This window comes from Pyxicephalus adspersus, unplaced genomic scaffold (genome assembly GCF_032062135.1).
Source record: "Pyxicephalus adspersus unplaced genomic scaffold, UCB_Pads_2.0 Sca1677, whole genome shotgun sequence".
Taxonomy (NCBI): Eukaryota; Metazoa; Chordata; class Amphibia; order Anura; family Pyxicephalidae; genus Pyxicephalus; species Pyxicephalus adspersus.
The window spans coordinates 1-5,433 of record NW_027318684.1 but is presented as its reverse complement, the minus strand read 5'-3'; the positions used below and the strand labels follow the sequence as shown (position 1 = coordinate 5,433).

Here is a 5,433-nt window from a genome sequence, read left to right as displayed (position 1 = left end):
TTTTTTTTTTTTACATTTTTATTAAGAAAATACACGTTTTTTGGGGAACACCCTCAGCTTAGCCAAAGGGCAGAACCCCTATACTTTCATCATCATAAAAAATTCTCCACTTTTTTATTTACTGTTCTTTTACAGTTTAAACCATACAACTTAAAACACAGGGAATTCTCCCAAAAAAGATTCCAACGGAAACAAGAGCAAGTTTAAACAAACAAATGAACAACTATACTAACTCATCTACTGTTTTAATCCCTTTACCTAAGAGTCTAATCAAAATAAACACTAACCACATGTCTGGAGGGTCAGGTAGGCTTTGCTCAATTTTATCAGCAATCCATGCTTGGATCCCAAAATCTTTTACTAAAGCACCTGGACGAGCAGTTGCAAGCTTCACAATTCCTGTTATCCAGTTATGAAACCAAATTGGCCCCTGTAACTGCACCATAGCATTGAAGTGTCTATACATCAACCTTAAATCTTCTTCTTCTGGCAGTACTTCCCCTCTCAACAACCTTTCAGCTCGTCTTCCACGCGATTCCTTTTTGGGTGAAATTAAGGGTTCAGAACATGTTTTCCTTTGTACACCACTTTCTTCCCCCTCTTCTTTCCTTAGCTTTTCATCTGTTCCAGCACCAGAAACCACTTTTTTATCTTCCTCTTTTCCCAACTTCACCTGTGATATTACTTGGGTCTCTTCTTGTACTTCCATAGGCTGCACTTCTTTTTGCCTTTGTTCTTCCACCAGTTTCTCTAAAGCCTGAAAAGCTTCCACCGTCACATCTTCTTTTTCAACTGATTTCTTTTTCTGCTCACTGTTAGAATAATTAGGAATATCTTCTTCCGATAAGCCTGAACTTGCAATTCCTTTCCTCTTCCTACAGTTAACATACAAATGATCAGTCCCATTACAAAGATTACATCTTCTTCCAATAGAACATTTTATAGCCAGATGATCTAAGGACCCACACATGGAACATGCTTGCAATTTGCAATCTTCTCTTGAGTGTCCATATCCTTTGCAGTTCCGACAGAAAACACCCATTCCCGGGAAATATATTTCTCCATTTATTTTCCCCAATCTAAATCTTGCCGGTGGTCTCACATCTCCTTTGAATTTTACACCAAACCTCCACTTCCCAGTCCAGATCCCTAATTTATTCATAATTTTTCCTTTGACACTCCCCTTCTCACAATACAAATTAAGGAAACTCAGAATATCTTCAACTGGGAAAAAGGGGGAAAACATCCTTACCACTAATGTAACTTCTTCCTCCATGTGTGGTATCATCTTAATATCTCTCATCATTTGCTCCTTCTTCCTCCAATTCACCAAGAAATCTTTGTAGACGACTTCAGAGCTGAAGACTACATCATATGTTGCCCTCTGCGGAAATTCATAAATGACGACAATTTCTTTCTTCTGAATTCCAAAAATTCCTCCAAGAATTTTCTCTGCCAACACGACCAAGAAATCCATGTCTTCTTTCTTTTCAAAGATAAACCGCACCGCATTTTCTATGCGTGCGTAAAAGGGAACGCTTTCATCTCCTCCAGGCTCCTTCATGGGCTCTGCCATGCTTGCCTCTTACCTTCACCAACAAGTTGGCAAGGCGATCGCACTCTGCGCTTTCGGAGAGCGTCTACCCCAATAGCAGCAGTGCATGAACCCTTGGGAACATGCACAGGCCGAGGCGGCTGGTCTCCTACTTGCTAACCTCTTGACTGCAAACCAGTTCCCCAGATCGCAGCCAAAAGGCCGAGAAGCGATAACCCATTAAGGGCCCCAAGCGGGGCCGGCCCCTTGGCCCCAGTGTGGGCCGGTCGTAGTGAGAGGAGAGGCCTGTACATACTATTTTTTGGCATTCTTCCTTCTTATGGCCGTACATTTTGCAATTTTTGCAAAATACCCCCATTCCAGAAAAAAAACATTCCCCGTTTACCTTCCCCAGCTTAAACTTCGCTGGGGGTCTTTCTCCTTTTTTGAATTTAACCGAAAATCTCCATTTACCGGACCATATTCCACAGCGATTCAAGATTTTACCCAGACTTTTCCCGGTTACACAAAACCTTTTTAAAAAGCTCATTATCTCCTCTACAGGTATATAAGGGGAGAAAAGTCTCACCACCACAATGGATTCTTCATCATGGTGTCCCACAATTTTAATTCCTTTTGCTCTTTCATCGTCTTTCTTTTTCTCCCATCCAGCCAGAAAGTCTCTCAGAATTACCTCAGATGAAAAAACCACGTCAAAAACCGATCTCTTTGGAAATTCATAAATTGCCACAATCTCCCTTACCTGTATACCACTCAGGTCCTGTAAGATTTTCTCCACAAGATACACCAGTTGATCCACTTCACCTTTCCTTCTAAAGAACACTCTTACAGCATTCAAAATTTTAGCATAATCTGGAACTCTGTCGTCATCTTCCAAGTTACTTCCTGCTGAAATCTCAGGCATTCCTGCCATCATTTCCTCCGGCTTCCTCATGGTTTCGACCATGCTCGCCTATATTTGCATTCGACCACTTAATGCAAAATCGACATCCAAATTTGCATATCCGCATATGCCACCTAACTCGCTCCAAAAACCTCCACCGATAAATCAGTGAGGCGATCGTTCTCTGGCGTGTTCAAGGAGTGCCTACCCCAAAAGCAGCAAGGTGTGTACCCGAAGGAAACACACCAAGGCCAAGGCGGCTGGTCCTCTACTGGCTAACCCTCTGGCTGCACCCAAGGAGTCCTTGAGTTTAGCCAAAAGGCCGAGAAGCGATAACCCATTAAGGGCCCCAAGCGGGGCCGGCCCCTTGGCCCCAGTGTGGGCCGGTCGTAGTGAGAGGAGAGGCCAGATGCCCGGGCACACCCGGCTGGCAGGTGCCCGCCTCAGCACCTGCCTGTTTTGCATGTCCCCGCCTCCAAACGCCAGTCCGGCCGGGCACCGCCGCCGCTCCCAGGAGCAGAAGAAGAGCCTTGGTGGGCTTAAAGCTGGGCTTTCTGCTTCTGCTTCTGCTTCTGCTTCAGGCAAGCAGGGGAGGGAGGGCTTGCCTGCTGCCTGAAGCATTCCTCTGAGGTGGATCCCAAATCCCCCTAGGCCACAGGTTTGCCAGTCAGATGTGACTGACACCTGACTCTGACTCTGGCATTTGCAGCCATTTCTTGCCATTTGCAGCCATTTCTTGCCATTTCTTCCGTCCTGAGGAGGAGGATTTTGTCTTGTTCTGTTTTTGGAATACTGTATTAGAGAGTTGCACCGCTCCTGGAAGCACTGCAATACCAGGGCGATGCGTGGAGTGGACCGAGCAAGCTCTACTTCCATCTCCCAGTTCGAAAAATCCATTTAATATATGGTCCCCAGATCGGGGACGTATCAGATATTAAACTGATAAGAACAGATTTTTTTCTTTAATTTTTATTAGAAAACTATCTTTATGAAGCACCCTTAGCTCAGCCAATGGGTAAACTTCACATGTTTCATCATTTAAAAATTTCATTTTTTACCAAATTGACATTAGAAATTTTACAGTTTTAACATAAATACGGTTTACATCACCCTTAAACATAATTTTCCATTCAATAACACAAATCTGCCAAAATTGGTACTACCAGGTTTTGATACAAAAAATAATATTACCGAACAAAACCCAAAGCTCAAATAATTTCCATTTACATATCTGTAATCAATTAGAAAAAAAACCTATTTTCCAACCCCAAACTCCATCAAAAATTTACATTGTTTGATCCTATTTATATATAAAAAAAACCAATTCATATCATCTTATCTGAAAACCCTTATATTAATATTTTATTCTTTCTCAACCCAGAATTTACCTTCATAAAAGAAATCCATTTTTTCTTTTGGCGCCTTTATCATGCAAAGTTCAATTAAAATGGTCCAAAGTAAATCATCCACCCCTTTTTTGGTGTGGAAAGCCTTGTCTAGCCATTCTGGTATTCCAAAAACCTTACCCAAAATACCCTGTTTCCCTTTAGTAACATTTTTAATTCCAATCTCTATTTGTAATAACTTTTCTCTCCCTTGTTTCTCCCGTCTTACCACTATAACATTTCTCAACCATTCTAGTTCCATTTTACTTGGAGGACCACCTTCCATTATCATTTTATGAGCTCTCTTACCAGCTACCTTATCATACCTAGGGTCTTCTCTTTCCTCTTCATCTGACTCCTCCTCTTCCTCTGAAACCCATTCAGGTTCTGTCTCTTGTATCACCTCTTTCTTTTTCTTAGGTTCCTGACTAGGTTTTTTCTTTTGACTTGTACCTTGTACTCCTATCTTTTTCTCCTCTACTTTCTTCCTTTTCACTTCTTTTGATGCTACAGGTGTATGTTGTTTCTTTTTAGTTCCTGTTTCCTCACTCACCTCCATCTTTTCCTCCAACTCACCTCTTATTTCCTGCCCAAACCCACTCTTATCCTTCCTTTGCGGACAATTCACATACACATGTTGAGTACTTAAGCAAAGGTTACACCTCTTCCCTACAGTACATTGGTCATAATTATGACCCACCTCCCCGCACAAACCACACACTTGCTTTTGACATTCTTCCTTTCTGTGCCCATATGCTTTGCAGTTCCTACAAAAAGACCCCATCCCGGCAAAAAATAATTCCCCATTAACGTTCCCTAACTTAAACCTTGCAGGGGGCCTCACACCTTCTTTAAATTGAACTGAAAACCGCCACTTTCCCGTCCAAATGCCAAAGCGATTTAGGATTTTACCTAAATTTTTCCCAGTTTTACAAAACATTTTCAAAAAATTGATAACCTCGTCTACTGAAATATAGGGGGAAAACATCCTTACAACAACAATAGTCTCTTCTTCCTGATGCGGTATAATCTTAATGCCTTTAGCACTTTCCTCTTCTTTCTTTTTCTCCCATCTTAACAGAAAATCTTTTAGGATCACCTCGGACGAAAAAACAGCGTCATACATAGATCTTCTAGGATACTCATAGAGAGCGCATATCTCTCTTACCTGTATGCCTCCTAGATCTCTCAAAATCTTCTCCACCAAGTACTGCAATTGGTCTTCCTCTCCATCTCTCCCGAAGAAAACACGTACTGCATTCACGATGCGAGCATATTCTGGTACTTTATCTTCTCCTCCAGGGTTAGCTCCTGCTGGACCCTCAGGCTCTTTCATGGATTCGGCCATGATCTCTCCTCTTTGCATACGAAAATTTTATGCAAACGACATCCAAAACGGCCTCACTGGGAAACCCAGTGAGCCGGTCACCTCTCCTTTCCTTTCCACCGGCGTAGGGCCCAATAGCAACACCCTGGGAACCCGAAGGAACCCAGGGAGGCCGAGCCTGACTGGCGGTGTACTCAGAAAACCTTCCAACTCAAAATCCAATAAAGGATCGCAAGCCAAAAGGCCGAGAAGCGATAACCCATTAAGGGCCCCAAGCGGGGCC

The 5,433-nt window shown here is 42.7% G+C and overlaps 1 non-coding gene across 1 annotated transcript; it reads right to left on the bottom strand.

Annotated features, from left to right (window-relative positions):
• Window positions 1-3,238: 3,238 nt before the first annotated feature.
• On the bottom strand, window positions 3,239-3,422 carry LOC140321252 (U2 spliceosomal RNA). The gene has a single exon (XR_011918872.1). It is a non-coding gene; the product is annotated as a U2 spliceosomal RNA (small nuclear RNA).
• Window positions 3,423-5,433: the final 2,011 nt, after the last annotated feature.